The 17290-nt window shown below is 36.1% G+C and overlaps 1 protein-coding gene across 9 annotated transcripts in view; it reads right to left on the reverse strand.

Moving 5' to 3' along the window:
- Positions 1-17290, reverse strand: part of LOC110826973 (uncharacterized) — a 311187-nt gene that overhangs the window by 122145 nt on the left and 171752 nt on the right. For all 9 annotated transcript variants that reach the window (XM_087347823.1, XM_022058134.2, XM_022058125.2 and 6 more), the window contains one exon: positions 3600-3721. The gene's annotated coding sequence lies outside the window, so the exon portion shown is untranslated. The remainder of the gene's footprint in view (positions 1-3599; positions 3722-17290) is intronic.

The raw sequence follows: 17290 nt of genomic DNA on the forward strand, positions 1-17290 counted from the left end.
ATTCACGAGGCCTCACAGACAACAACACCCCTCCCCTACTCACATGTTCCAATTACCCAACAGGGGTGACCAGTAACAATGTAGTCCCCTCGTGACTGGTTTAGTGTTTCGTAAATATACTTCTGCTAACTACATGGAGCAAAGGTCTTCTTGAGAAGGTAGCAGTGATGTAATCTACAGACTTCTATAGAACCTAAGAGTACCAACATTTTCACAATCTTCATCTGCAACACGTAATTTATTTTCAACAGATTTCATGGTTATAAATAATATTTTCGCGTCCCCAGAGCCAATCTTAACTACCCACAGTCGACAGTTCGTAATGGGCATTTGTACTTGTTAAATGAATTTCTGACTAGAACACACAGGAAGATTCCATCTTTTTCAAGATTAAAAGTCCACGACGTTTCAGAAACTGTCCACTGAAGAAGCTAATCTCACTTAAGTTAACAAAAGTTATTAATAAACCAAATCTTAAGGTCTCTAACGATGGTGTAATGACAAAACAATTAGCTTCCTCGACATTATCCATCGTTTTGATCTTTTTGGAAAACGAACACGACGTTTCGGAGACTGGAAGCTGTTTAGTGTTTTGCCAAATAACTGAGTTCTCACATGAACCGAACTTCCGGGAGCTGGTGTAGTATATTTACCAAAAGATATACACGCAAAATAAAAGAGATTTAAGAATATACTTAGAATTAACGAAGACAAAAATCCACCAAGATATTAAAACAGTTATTCATAGAGAAATAAATCTTCTAAGTAAATCATGTTTTAAGATAGTTATTTTATTTATTATTTATTTAGTGTTCTGTCTGACGACAGGTCCATATGAACAGGATCCTTCCATCCTTTTCTCGGACTGGGACCTGTTCATATACGTTCTTGGCAGATGATCCAGAAGTGGTTTGCCATTGCCTTCTTCTGTGTGTGAATGGAGTAATTGTTGGGATGCCACGGAGAAACCGGGGAAGCCCCCGGAGGAAAACTCCCTGTTTCCTAGACAACGGCCTTGCCCAACACAAGTTATAAATTCGGGCACCGCCGGGAATCGAACCCGAGAACCCAGTTATATAAGGCTATAAATATTGGGACGATCTAAAATATGTGTAGAAACTAAGATTCTGTCTTAAAACCGCATACAGCAATTTAATATTGAGAAACTGATAGTCGCTCAGCTAGTAAAGAAATTATCCTTACTTTATAAAATTCAAATTTCCGTTACCACTCAACGTCAGACAATGTACTCATGAGACGCATTTGGCTTGTAGACTGTAGAATTCACACTCCTGCGTTATCCTTTAAATGTCGTGTTACACATGCGCATATACGTCTTTTCATTACTTTACTAACATTATAAAACTTTACTGATGTATAATTACTGTGCACTAAATTAATTATGCTAGAGGAGAAAGGATGTTTCGTAATTGTAAGTCGGAATATTACATATTTATTAGCAACTTCAGCTGCCTGTAATTATGGACGGTGTAAATGGCACAGAACCTGAGCCTCCAGTTTTGTAGGTAGCTTTTATTTTATGAGGGTATGAAACTTGGTATCTCATATAAAGTTTCGAAAAATAGACTGAGAATCTTCTGAAAACATGGCGTCGTGCAGAATATTAGTATCCAAGAGGGGCGTAGTAACAATATACAAAAACCTGCCCAAGTTTTAACTTCACAATTCGTATTACTCACAAAATATTAGTAGGATAACGTAGAGCTAATCCGAAAGAAAGTGCTTATAGAATTTTTGAGTGAAAGTCTTCACGGAAGAGACCACCTCAACATAAGTCGGTTCTCAATACGAAAAACAAACTGATTTTGTATTCGTCAGAACAGAGTAATGGTTGACTCTTTTACACATGACAAGACATCTTTTTCTACAAAAAATTGGGTAATTTGTTGACCAGTTTAAGAACTACCAACTTCTCATAAAAGTCAATGTTCCATAGAGTTGATAATTGCATTCTATAAATGCAAAATATTTGCAGGCTTGAACTATGTCACAGTAAGAATGCAACGGAATAGATAAATGACAAGTCAGCAAGGAGCCTTGCTGACTGACCCACGCGTGCGTATTTGTAAAGGTCAACGAAGTCTGGTTTCTGGATTATTCGGTTTTAAACCTTTCAAACCATACATCAATATAAGTATCAAAATTCTGCATTTTTGTTAGTATGTGTCAACTTCTTGTTGTTATCACCCTAATTATGTTTGGTGAAGGTATAAATTATAAAACTTTCCGATATACTGGTGTCAAATATTCTACTCAAAACTCAAACAAATAATTCCTTTCGGTAATAAGAGTGCTCTAGACCGCATACACCTTTATACTCTTTAGCATAAAGAGAGAATGTTTAACGCTTTCTAGTTTTTGTTGTCTCGCACAAAAGACGTTATACACACTTACTTAAAAAACATCAGTCTACATTTCGCCCTACAACATGGGTTCGAACTGGCGACCCCATTGTAACATATCATCAAATAACATCGCAATCCTACCTTTATTTTATGCATTATTTGATTACTGTTGTTTTTTACAAAATCTGTACACATTCAAATCATGAACTGGCTCTTAGTCCGTTAATGCACTACACGCACTACGGTAGATATCTATTTAAATACGAACCACTTGAAAGATGACAAGAATAAGATACTTAAATGGGTTCCGCGGACAGCTTCAGCGTAAAAAGTCCAAAGGCCTTAAAAATTCACCTTTTATACCATGTGACATTTTGATACTACACTTATTTAACGACGCCATGGCGTCAGATGATAAGACCATTAATGAATGAATTGGAAAGGATTTGAATGGATACGGTCTTGCCTAATTGAAGGTATTATCCCTGTATTTGCCTGAAGGGGCCGAGGAAAGCCACAAATACCTAAGGATAACCGGTGTCGAGGCCAATATTTAAACCCAGTACCTCTCAAATACAAACTATTTGGTGCAAAATTTTCACAGCGGAAATAAAACAACAATCATTTCGATTTACACGATTTAAATAAGGAAGAATTCCCACCCCTGCCACCTGCAGTTTATCAATGGTATGTAAACGTGGCGCCAGGTGGTGTATTGTTTGCGTCATATGCAACTAGATTTATGACAACTAGCTGCGTAATTTTCCATCTGTTAGGACGCATTTCACTATGCTGTGACGACAATCCGTAAAACAGAAACGCGTGTCCTCAAACGATTCTATGTGACAGAGTTTTTATACTAGCACAAAATATCGTGGCCATCGTGAGAGATCTGTCTTTACTTTTTAGCTTTTTGGTAAAAATTAATAATCCATTGCACGGTGCAATATGACGTGTGTTTCATAAACATATCTACATGTTCTGTGTCGAATGCTTTTTGCATTTTAAAAATAAATATTTTTTTAATCATAAAAACCTAAATTAAATAAAACTACTCATAAATACTGACCATTTAATTATTAATTTTTAATTTAACTAATATCTTTATGGTAGTAGCAGTTAAATAAAAGTCGACATTATAACACTTTCCAGAAAATTCTTTTTTTCTTAATATTGTATTTAACATTACGTGATTAAAAATTCATTACAGTTCTAAATGATTTGCTCACTCACCTTTACTGAAGAACGTTCTTGTTACAAGGAGTATCTTCTTAGGATCCAGGGTTTACCACCGGATACGTCGCCCCAAGAGGGGCCTCAACCAGAAGGGGTCTCTCAGAAACCACGACAACTTCCTTAAAGGCAAGAAAAATAATTTGTTAATAAGTAATATCTTTACTGGATACATCTAGCTAATAATGAAAACAATTATAAGAACAACAGAGTAGTTCGTAATATCGCCAATGCCAGTGTAAGGGAGGTAAGTTCGAATATTAAAACTGAAGAATGAATTCATAGTTTAGAAGCTTTAATATTATCTAAAATTATGAGAGACTATCATTTCAGCCCTGAGTTAATGTAGGATTATAAATTGTAAAGCCTAATCATATTTCTACAAATGTTTGGGGAAAAATAAACATTTGTGAGAAATTTTTGAAAACCATTTATGGTTTCCCAAACTTCTAGGACTAGTACACTCTTTAACCCTAGAACTGGCGAAAAATATTAATTTCACACTGTACTTAATATTCCATTTTTAAATTATTATTCGTATTAATTTTACAGTGAACATGAATGTACTTTTGTGAATCAAACTTTTTCTAATGTGTTTTAAAGATTTTGAAATATATCTTTTACCCATAATTTATGAGACAAATTTTTCGCCAGTCACAATATTTATTGTGTGTTACAACCAGTTACGTATACAAATTTTTATTCAAAAACGTAAAATAAATTCATGCAAATGATACCTGTTCACGCTTTGTCGACTGGCTATCACGCCCTCACAAAATGTTCATGTACCTTAGAAACATATCTAAACACGACTAAACACAAAGTGTAAAACGCCTGGGAGTCTATGCGGAAGATCATTTCTGAAACACGTAAAGAGAGAATTTTTTTGTTTTTAAAAGAACACTATAAGTTGACGTTAAAATTAACGTGCATTTTGCGAACAATACTTGGTGAAATTTACCAGTGGGTCGGTGTTAGTCTCCGTTTTTCCTCCTTCAAAATAGAAAAAGCAACCACTCCCAACAAGTTGATGTGTGAGGGAGGGGGGGGGGTAGAGTACGCGAAGGGGAGGGAGGGGCTGTGGCGGCGAAGGAGGGGGCGCTTTTAGTAGGAGTGAGATGGATGTATTCATTTTGAATCTGTGTAAGAGAGTGAACGGATAGAAAAGCACTCAAATGCTTTTAGAGCGAATGAGTTTTATCCTGTAGTCAATAGCACGAGGCACTCCAACTATAGTTGGGTCAGTTCTTCGGGTGATCGAAGTGAACGTGCTCATACTTCGTATTGTTATCAATATTTCGAAAGATATCCCATATTTTAGAAAACAAAGCAGCAGTTCAACAACAATGCACCTCTTATTTGGAAAACCTACATTTAATATCGAGTGCCTAATTTACCTCTGGAAACTAAATCTCTTAACCACTTAAAGACAAGTTGTTAACAATCTATAACTCTGAAGTTTTTCTACCGAGTGATAATTAACAGTTTTTATTTTCTTAAATAGCAAGTAGTTAATTTTTGTGATGGTAAAGTGTTGTGTTTCCTTTGCTTTAGGAAGATATATTTTGAAGGTAATATTTAGTTGAGTTTCGTGTCCTCAAAGGACATTGCAGAGTATCCTATATATATATATATATATATATATATATATATATATATATATATATATATATTTAGCTGTTACAAAAAATAGTAAAGCCTAATTTCATAATATCCACTTACAAAATCTTTTCCATGCTCTAATTAACCTCATATCTTTATAAACCACGATTATTAGAATTTTAAGAATATTATTTTATTGTAAACAAAGCGTTCTTCTCTTGCAGCAAGAATCCAAGTCTTTTAACCAGATATCTAATTCAGCGAGTCCTACCAACCGTCTGAAGACAGAGAAACATAGCAGAAAAATTCTCTAGAAACGTCACACACGGTCATAGCAGAACTGTAGCGCCTCTAGCGATAAGGATGATAATCAGACTCATAACATTGGTACCAACGTTCAATTTCGTATATTTGTCTAACACAACTAAACGTAAATTACAGACATATCACACTTCATTAGTTAATGTATATGTATAATTAATAACATGAGCAACTTTTAAAATTGTAGTCTATTAGCCTACTTTTCCTTGTAAGGAAATACGCAAAGTATCACGACCTTGTGTGCGCATGCGTATAACTTACCTTGATATTATTCCACACAGAGCTAACTTGTATTAGTGCTATTCAGCCATTCGCCCTTGTAAGAAAGTTGCAAACCTCGTCTTTTGATTAAATCCTTTAAACGGCAGGATTTCATAGAAGTTTCCAGAACTTAAGATAGAATTCTAACATAATAATTTACGACTTTATAATCAATATTACACTTCTTGTACAGTTTTATTTATATGTTTGTAACAAATTCTGACAAGTCATACGTGACAAATTTATAAAGTTAATCTTAATGAACCATTACTGGTCAAACACATTTAAATAGCAACTAAGTGAGTTCTGTACTCTTTAAAATTAACCCACGTAAGACGGCACAAATATGAAGTCAAAATCGACTCCACCCCCATGTTAATAGAATTTCCCAACATCCTTCATGACACTAGAGTCAAGGTCACGCTTGTTTCTAGGCCCCCTGCTCAGGTTCAAAATGTGTTTGTGATTATCGAACCCGTATTATAAACAAAGATTTAATTTAATTTTTCGGTTAATCCAAAATGTAAATGTTTTCTAAACTTGTCTTGAATGTGTCTTCTACGCATAACATACGAAGAACCGATCACAGATTAATTAATTAAATCGTGTTGAGGACGAATGAAACGAAAGTAGTGACGGATGGGATGCTGCGATAATCGATGCGCCTATTAAATCGAAGAATAAGGCACAAAGTTGTAGACAGTATGCAAATAGCGGTCTTCTAAACTTCTATCCGAGAAGTCAACTTGTATTTTTACGATCAGCAGGCCGAACTCGATAATAACACTCATAAAGAGAGAATAAATATACCATAAAACGTTCGTATGTTACACGTGAATAAAACGAACATCAAAATATATTTAAACTACATAAGATTTCATAACATAACATTATTGCACAGGGAAAATTTCTGAGCTTCAAACATCCAAATATCGACCCTTCGAAGCCGTCGAAATAATATTTAATAACTTAGTCCGTACCGCAAAGAAAACACAAATCTTCACGATTACAAAGGCCAACTGTTCAATGCTGTTTAAGAAAATAATATCAGCTTTTGTGAGAGTCATACGAAACACAAATACTTAACGCAGAATTACTAATTGTTATAAGTGGGGAATATATTTACCACTGGACTTTACAGGATTAAGATTACCGTAACTGGAAGCATAAATGGCCTGGGGGGGGGGGGTTATATTACAATTGATCTTAAAGAAGTGGGTTGTAATGTTACGGACTGTAACCTGTCTTAGAATCTGGATAGAACTCCGTGACGGGCTTTTGTAAACACGGTAATGAACGTTTGATTTACCTAAAACGGGGAGAGTTTTAAGTATATTAGCAAATATCAGTTTATTAAAAATGTTATTTTAAAAATTACAGAATGAAAAAAGGACGGTGGTATTTAAGAGAAAATACATAAATGCGAAATTATTTTGTTACGTTTAATGTGTATTATCTTATATTTAATTGTGATTTCACTATTTGCTAGTGAGATCACAGGCTGATAACCGCAACAGACTTGTGGTCATGAACATTTGCACACGCTGTATTTCTGACGGCAGCAGAACTCCAACAGTAACTAATGCAGGCTAAGTGGCAGAGACTCTTTCGAGAGATTGCTTTGGCACCCTTAAATATTTCATGTGAGAGCAGCTGAAGGCTACCACTATCCCGTACATAATAAAGCTATACAGACTTAAAAGACATCTTCGGACAGACAGACATACGTACAGACGAACGGTCGGGAGTTTTACGCCACGCTAAAACTCTTGCCTTACGCCGGACACGCTCAAAATAACACCAATGACCTACGTGTAATACAAACATTAAATAAATATACGAGCAGAAGTGTTTCATTATAATATTTACACTTTAAAATTACATGAATATCATGATTTTAAATTGTAAATTTTGTTTTCATAATAATACTCCATACACACATAGAAATTATTCTGTAGAACTGAGTCTGAATTTCACAGGATTACGTTTGAAAAATGTGTTTAAAAAAAAAAGAAATTTTACAATTCCCAATCGATTCTTTTCTGTTTCTCGTTTCACCACTAGCAATTTATTTATTTCCGACTTGTTATTTTGACAGTGTAGATCTGGGCTTCAAAAGCACCAAAGGAAGACTGCTGTTCTCTAACCCTTGCCCCCACTTGACAAATACTTTTATTTTTGGCTGGACACGTATCTTTCAAACTTGCATCACCATGGTACTGCGAGCACAGTTATCCAGTCCCTTCGCCTCCTTGCTTCTTTGCCTTCTTCTTATTGCCACTCTATGGTGCGGAGTTCTTGTTCATGCGCTCCAAAATGCAGTCTCTATTTGAGCCAATAACCATACGTGTTGGAGCATAAATGGCACACAACAAAAGAAACAGTTCAAAAATATTAAGACTTTTATTCAAATCTCAACAATCCCGACAGTTCATGGATCGATTTGGTTTTTCAATCTGCAGAGATAGAATGATTTTAGGTAGACCTGCAGATGAATCGTTAATTATTTAACGACGCTGCATCAATTAAAAGTTTATTCATCGTCCTCTGATACGAGACGATAATAAGAACTGTAGTAAGTCATTATAGTGACTAACTAAGGATTGGACAACCGGGGTTCGATCCCCGACAAGGGAAGAGGATTTATTTTTTAGCATCTGCGTCCGAACCGGCTCTGGGGCCCGCCCAGTCTTCTATCCAATGGGTACCGGGGTCCTTTCCCGGGGGGTAAAAATCGGCCGGGCATGACGCTGACCACTTATCCCTTTCTAGTGCCGAGGTTAGGAATAAGTATGAGCACAACCTCTCCCATTAAACGCCTATATGGCGTGTAGTGGGCGAGCACCCCAGAGACTCGACATGAATGTTGTCGGCGTGTGCAGACAGCTGCACTACCGACACCGCAGATACTCGCTCGGACACGTGGCTCGTGGAACCGCCCACATTTACGAAGACACGAGACGGGGGAAGATCAAGACAAGTCTGGACCTTGTCGTTCCACTACTGGGACCATGGGTTCTAATGCCACCCGAGGCATGGATGTGTGTCTCTGCGTTTTCCAATGTTAAATTGCCCTGCGAAAGACGACTCTTCGTACAAGAAATACTTCAAAATGTCTAGAGATGTTCAACAAGATAATAGCACACGTATGCTATTGACGGTAAAGGCATTTCGGATAGAAAATGATGAATAAATAGACCACTAACAAGACCTAGGCACAGGCAGAAGAACAATGTTAAAATTAATGTGAAAAATTGGTGTTTAAACTAGATTCGAGTGGCTAGGACAATGAACATCAAATACAGGGAATTTGACCATCTGAGCGACTTCAGGTTCTTAAGAAATAATTCCATAGAGTTAGGACACTCATGCGCAGAAGAGTTCCCAGGCACGAAGTTTTTGAATACAACGCACAGAATTGTCTGTCCTGCCCAACAGGGTAACTCAGCATCCATATTTTATGTGAAATACGCGACCTTTCCGAACATGTGCGGAAAGGGACCCTAATTGGGTCGTATAGCGACGTAGCCGAACGGGACGTTACGTCACATGGCCCTCCACCTGATGGCAGCGACACTAACGTCGAACTCGGAAACAATAGGCCTCGCTGAAGATTTCGTTACATTTTGATACATATAAATATTTTATTTATTTCCCACATTTAATATTCTTTATATAAACCAGTTTGTACGTGTAACGGTATGATATACAGACAATCTCAAAAGTTATAAAACTTAATACAAGGAATGTGTTACATGCATTTTTCTTGCAGTAACATGATATGAAAGCAGTGAAGCCTTGATACAATAATGTCTTTCCTTATGATAATGTAGGACAATTATATATTTTGAAATTGCAGGTAATCCTCAGTCATTCCCGATTAAATTCTGAAGTGATCAATTCACTCAACAATCCATCCTCTCAATCCTTAATGAACAATTAAGTAAATAAACCTCTGGAACATTTAATCAAACTATCATTTGTTTAGTCGGCCAATCAGACATCCAGCTAACCAACAGTTATTCAACGAACCTACCAATAACACACCTTTGCCATCAATCGATTTTATTTGTTGCATAATTAAGAAACTTATTTCCAAATTACTGTCATATAGGGCAGATTTAATTACGTTAAAAATAGCCTGATCCTAAGAATATTATCGGAAAATATAATCCAATTGTTATCCTCTGACTAAATTTCTCGATAGACCATTTATAGGTTAACGTGGTTCTCTCATTTCTAATTATCATAAGGCTAGAAGAAAATGGGTGATCTTATGTGCACACATTTTATTTCTGTAAACGTAAACTATCTACGTTAATAAGATATTGTAGGTGCGTCATATTGTGATTTTATTTAAAAATAGTATTAAAATATATTAAAATTGTCCGTCAATCACAATAAAGTAATATAAGATAATTAAATGGTTAAATTATTATCCTTTGTTCCGTATCGAGTACTCGATTTACATATGGAACATTCTCGACATGTTTCGGCTTTCATAGAGCCGTCATCAGGTTTATGTTATAAACTCTTAACTCTATTACTAATTTTTAATTTTTAATTTTCTTATCATTTCTTCGTTTTTCATATTGTATCAACATTGTTGTTGTGTTATATATCATTGATACAATCGTATTGTCGGAGTGATGTTAATGCTGCGTATATTGGTCTGTGAATTAAAAGATTCAAAACCATTAATGAAATTGAATATAGAAAACAAAATAAATAAATGAAAATAAAAATGAAAATAAACGTATAAACTTACCAGAGAAGTAATATCGAAGTTGTAAGAGGAGAGATCAGAAGTACACCGTATCGGAGCTATGTTGGTTACTGACTGCGGTGTTAGTGGGTGAAAGGCGGTTTGTCAGGGTTGGGGTCAAGGTACTTGAGTGCATTAAAAATATCAAACTTATAAACAAAACATATGCCTTACTGATAATAACATTTTGCTTAACAACCCCATTTTTAATGCACTCAAGTACCTTGACCCCAACCCTGACAAACCGCCTTTCACCCACTAACACCGCAGTCAATAACCAACCTCGCTCCGATACGATGTACTTCTGATCTCTCCTCTTACAACTTCGATATTACTTCTCTGGTAAGTTTATACGTTTATTTTCATTTATTTATTTTGTTTTCTATATTCAATTTCATTAATGGTTTTGAATTTTTTAATTCACAGACCAATATACGCAGCATTTATATCACTCCGACAATACGATTGTATCAATGATATATAACACAACAACAATGTTGATACAATATGAAAAACGAAGAAATGATAAGAAAATTAAAAATTAAAAATTAGTAATTGAGTTAAGAGTTTATAACATAAACCTGATGACGGCTCTATGAAAGCCGAAACATGTCGAGAATGTTCCATATGTAAATCGAGTACTCGATACAAAACAAAGGATAATATTTTAACCATTTAATTATCTTATATTACTTTATTGTGATTGACGGACAATTTTAATATATTTTAATACTATTTTTATCTACGTTAACTGTAACATCATTTCTGCGATGTAACACGTAAAATATATTGATACAAAATAAATATGACAAGACATTTTCATTGGTTCAGACGGCTGTAAGATTTATTTTTGATTTTAAAAAAAATTAGACTTACGTAGTTTTTCGCAGAAATCCCTCAATTTACTAACAGAATTTATAACACCTGTGCATATTGATGATATTCTGACGATAACTATTTCATCTTCAATTTGTATTACGAAATATCATAAAACTCTGAAATCGATAAAGGGAAATTATAATTTAAAATTGCAGTAGTGTTGACCCTGTTCAAATCAAATGAACAGAGTTAAGTATGAACCTTATGCAAAACAAATAATAGTTTAATAATTCACGTTGCTAGTCATTCAGTTATTACGTCAGAGCTTGGAATCCCATCACCTGTCTTTCCAACTATCTGATGTCCGCTTCTGTTTGACAGCAAAGCATTAATTGCAAATGGCAGCGCAGTGGGTAACACCCCCCCCCCCCCCCAGCCAAGTCCACTTCATCACCCAACTCTGCTTTTCATTCGCTATTTCCCTTTCATTTCCATTTGACATGTATATAATGCATTCCGTTTAATACCAACTATATTTAAAAAAATAAATTACATTTTTATAATAAGAAAAAAGGGGGTTTAAATGGATTTAGGATTTGAGGGGTTTAATACTACCTCCCCTCTGAGGATTTCGTGCCAGTTTTCATTTTGCGAGAGGAAGTAAACTTGATTATATTCCAGCATTGATTGGTCTTTATTGAATATCACTATCCACCTCGCCCCTTCCTTTGGTGAGAGTGCGGTTCGGCAGTAGCGCTGAGCCTTCGTTCGGTTCATTATAACTTTGGCAGCACGTCACCGTCGAGTCGTTTCCCGATGTCACTCCTCAGCCAGCAATTACTCGACTGACAGAACTTCGTTATTTCCACAGACTGGGACATCCTCTTGTACCTGTGGCATCGAACCATCTATGGAAATACAAGAAAGATGGCTCCCACAATCGAGGAACGTGAAATAAATACAGAACGTCACTTCAGGTGTGTTTTATGCACAAAAACAAAGATTTATTTGCCTCAGTTGATTACCTGAAGATGGGAGAAAAATAAACTCCCGAAACGTCGTTTATAACAAATATACCTCACAAAATGTCAAACAGTGTTTCTGTAACGAATCAACCGCTGTTATAAACATTTAAAGAACAAGTAGAAATCTAGTCGCTTCAAACACATCTAAATTTCTTCCTTTTTTAATCTCATAACCTCACATTACAATATACTTTCCTAACATTGGAGGTGCCAATCATGGGACTAACGCCTTTAACACTTAATAATTCCTTATGGACCGACAGCCAACTCACTCAGTGGTATAACAGATTACTTCCTTCCCAGAGGTATTCAAGGAGTCCTGTATTTACAAACAAGTCAACATATCCCAGCCCTAGCTTAATCCATGTCGCTCATAAATATTCTACAAAGAGGGAACGATTGTTAGTGAATAACGTCACTATATGATGGAAATGCAGATATTACGAGAGGCAAGGGTAGCAGAAGAACCCCCCCCCCCCCCCCGGGGGGGGAGATAAAGTATATACTGTCCATCCTACAAACATTACTTGCCAGAGGCAGAACTTTGCATCTCGCCGTCCAAGTTCCTAAGCCGATAATGTTTTTAGTTTACGTAGTACAGTACGCGCCTGTAATCTTGAGACTTGCAAGGAATGCAGGAAATCCGAAGCGTTAAAGGCAGACGCCACCTTTCCCTCTTTCTCCTCATCCCTCAAGTCTCAAGATTACAGTCGCGGACTATATATGCGTTTGTTTTCCTTCTAGCCGCAAGCAAGTGACGTAGCGCGACGCTTCGACCAGCTCAGCTTGTAACAAAAGTGAAAGTCCATTACCGTGTTCTTAAGAGTCAACCTTCGGCCCTTATACCATGCCAAAAACATCCAGTCCAAACCTTAAGAAGCTATGTTCTTAGGATCCGTTTTAATATTATCCCCTCGTCTACAGCTGAATTTCCAGTTCTAAGATAAGGAATAATTCGTTCTACCGGATCCAAGAGAATAGACTAGACTACTAGATATGTCTAGGTTCATTATGAATGAAAGAATGGACGAACGAATCTACGTGTTCAACAAGCGGTAGGAAGTATTTGACTAGCTAACAGACCATCAGTTTCTCAATAAATGTGGTCTATGGAATAAGTTATTCAGTTCATTATAAGACATTAACTACAGTAAACCTACAAAATTTATTTCTCGAATTTTGTAAACGAAAATTTTCCTTTTTAACAGATCACAACGGTATAACTCTTTAAATCTCAGTGGTAACTGTATGTACTAACCGATTTAACAACCAACAACTTTATAATTTACGCACAGATAGTATTTATTAGTTTGTATAATTCTCAGAATAAACATCTGTTTCTTTAAACAGCATTTATCAACTAACCATTTTAATGTATACGCGTTTTCTCAGAGGCATTAAATACATCGTTACAATTTTATTTTAACAGCTCAGACTTCAAAAAGGTTAAATAGTCAATAATACACATCCATATTTAAGCTTTAATCCGGCGCCGTTAAACCTACTCTTAAAACACCAGTCATACCAACAAACAAAATATCCCACCGCCTGCAGAATTTATAATTACCCTTAAAAGTTGTGTACGAAATTGCCTTGGACCCCTATATAGCGCGTCTGTGTGTCTCGCCCACAATGCACTAGCATCCATCTAACCACTCACTCAAAATCCGTCCCTGGTTGGATATATAAGCCCACAGCTGATGCTTCAGCGTCTATCGCTCAATCCATTAATGGCTCGTAATGGAGGTCTCCCGTTTAACAGATACAAGCAATTTCAGTTCACTATTCCTCTCAATTACTGCAGATTAGAGCAGCACACCACCGCAGCGCACGAAAGAGTGAGAGGGTAGTTGGAATTTTAAACGCCATTCAAAATCAAGCGACACTATACACACAGTTGGCGTCAACAAAAACCATGACAACGATCAACCTATGGCGAATATACATTGTTTCTTTATACCAAGAATAACAATGAAAATTCAACATCAGGGTAAAACATGTTCTCCATACACAAAAGGCTGACATCTGTCCCGAAAGCACACATAATATTAAAATCATAAAAAACTAAAAATATTTTTTTTTATTTTTAGTTATTTATGTCATTATTTCATAAGTTCATTGCATCATGCAAATTACAAATGTCGATTATCCTCTAACCTGTCAAATACTTGAGTTTTTAAACACGACTTCTCGATATTAACTTCTCGATAAGCCTAATTTAATCCATATTAACCATATATTCGTTAATTTTCCACGTTTTTATATGTATTCTACCTTAACTTGGTTTTTAGTAGCTGCCCGGTATTACATTGTTTCCTGATTCTTAGTTAACACATTTTCAACTGCATACATTACACCGCCTAAGAGAGAGTCCACGTAATAAACTGTGAGGAGCTGTGAATCAAAGCGATAGTGGCCTATTTTACGGATACTATCCCATTATTATTATTATTATTATTAGTGTTCTATCTGAGGACAGGTCCATATGAACAGGATCCTTCCATCCTTTTCTCGGACTGGGACCTGTTCATATACGTTCTTGGCAGATGATCCAGAAGTGGTTTGCCATTGCCTTCTTCTGTGTGTGAATGGAGTAATTGTTGGGATGCCACGGAGAAACCGGGGAAGCCCCCGGAGGAAAACTCCGTGTTGCCTAGACCACGGCCTTGCCCAACACAAGTTCTAAATTCGGGCACCGCCGGGAATCGAACCCGAGACCCCAGGATTACAAGGCCAGCGTTCTAACCGCTAGACCATATTATATATTATATATTAAGTGACTGAGAAAAACACGACAAACTTCAGCCAGAAAGAGAACAATACATGATACCCACCAAATAATTAATCCATGGAGTCAGTCATGGCAACAGAAATGTAGCGACCTCTGAGAACATCACTTAGTTCTGGTCAAAATGGAAATTGAATCGGGTTTCATGAACAGACATATTTATTATCCCATGAATCAGATCCCCAATAGCAAGTTACCATCCTTAACCTGCTCTAACCACGTCATTTTATATGGCGTGACAGCAATCAGGCAGGAACAACAAGCTATTTTAAAGACGACAATTCTGTTCTAGTAGAAACGTGAAACATACAATGCCCAAATACGTTTTTTCATAAACACAGCCATACAAAAACACATAATTAAACAGAGTCATTTTTACAGTGAAAGCGAAGCTATTGAAAAAAATGCTGAGTGATGTTTATTAATAAGATAAAGTGCAACACTGGCTTAAGAGACGGAGAAGAATCAAGGTTTTGTAGTGGAATTATCAGTATGAAAGCAGAAAAACTGCAAATTTGTGTTCGGATCTTGACATCAACTGCAGCGTTAAGACAAATCGATCTGATAAAAATGTTATCTGAAGATGTGGTCTTTTCTCGGCTGGCTAAGAATCCACTTCGTATATGGCCCAGAGACAAGTTATACCAAGGATTATTGTAAAATTTCTTAGTCCCTCCACGAAAAAGGTTACAGTACCTTAAATAAGGTCACTCTAGCATCGTTCTACATGATTTTCTACGCATTATTCACAATCACACAATCATAAGGCGCTATATAAGCTGAGCTATTTAAGTAGTCGTTAAAAAACACAATTGAAAAAATTCATCACAGCTGTGCCATTAAACACAAGCAGCATATTAAACATAACATTCAACAATATATTCGACATCTATCCGGGTCCAAAGTAAATAATGTGTGGAGCTTTATCTCCACTCCTCCATACGCCTTTATGGTTTCCGCCTGCCGTCTTCACTTGTGCTGCTCTCTCGCGTCCAAAACAAGTTCTAAATGATTTCTGGGATAAACATATAAACACAATTAGTCACATGGCGCCCGAATCAATGATGTGTTACCAACTATGATTAACGAATTTCCCTTATACAATCACCATCACTTCAGCTTATTTGGTGCGGAGATTCATGTTGTAATTTTTTTTTTGCCGTCTCTCATATACTATTGAGAATGTTTCAGTTCGTTATATATTAAAAATTATATAAAAAACAATGTTGTATATTTTATTAACATACAGTCTTTTATTCTGTATATTTTATGTTGTGCAAATATTTAATCAATGCGGCATTGATATATTCTGTAACCACAATTTATATTAAACCTTATCAAAATTAAAATTGCCCCTCAAATTTTCGCGTGTGTTTCGAATTACAAATTTAAATAAAACCGGTTCTGCAGTGTTTGATATGAGGGATATGGACAGACAGAAATGTCCCCCCATTAAATATACAAATTATGCACATCCTGCAAACAACTTGTTATAATGGTTTAGGATCAAGTTCTTTTACAGCTGAAACGGATATGACGAAAGCCAGAGAGAATACTCAAGTCAGCAAATGATTTCCAAACAACGAAACTGCACTTGTTTAACCAATTTCCAAATACAGCGAATACATTACATAAAAAAATGAGAAACAAGAGAAATCTTTCATAGAGATTTTATAGATCTTTGCCCGATTATAATTTATATGAAATTTAATTTGCTCCAGACTACACAATTTATAATTACAGACAAAATTCTGTCCGACATCTGCAAAATGAACTGGAAATCAGTAGAACATGAAGCCTGTAGCAGTAAAGCAACTTTTTGCATAGACTTTCACCTTCAGCTCCCCCCTTCCATTGAAAGTTAATTGAAATTCTTCGATAATTAAATAACTTGAGCTTATGTATTCAGGCCAAAACGCAACACCATCTCATACATATTCTTAATTATTAATGCAGACAGACTTCTAGGTAGCGTAAATGGAAAGTACCGATCGCTCGTCCTGTATTGACAAGGGAATTATCTCGGAGTCTGTGGTTGGCTGCGCTGACCGAGATTTTTCGTGGTTTTCCTCGTATTTCCCGGCGAACGGCGGCATACTAAGCCATAAAT

Source organism: Zootermopsis nevadensis, unplaced genomic scaffold (assembly GCF_977971745.1).
Source record: "Zootermopsis nevadensis isolate Lab colony 2312 unplaced genomic scaffold, Znev_1.0 Znev_ptg000012l, whole genome shotgun sequence".
NCBI classification, from domain to species: domain Eukaryota; kingdom Metazoa; phylum Arthropoda; class Insecta; order Blattodea; family Termopsidae; genus Zootermopsis; species Zootermopsis nevadensis.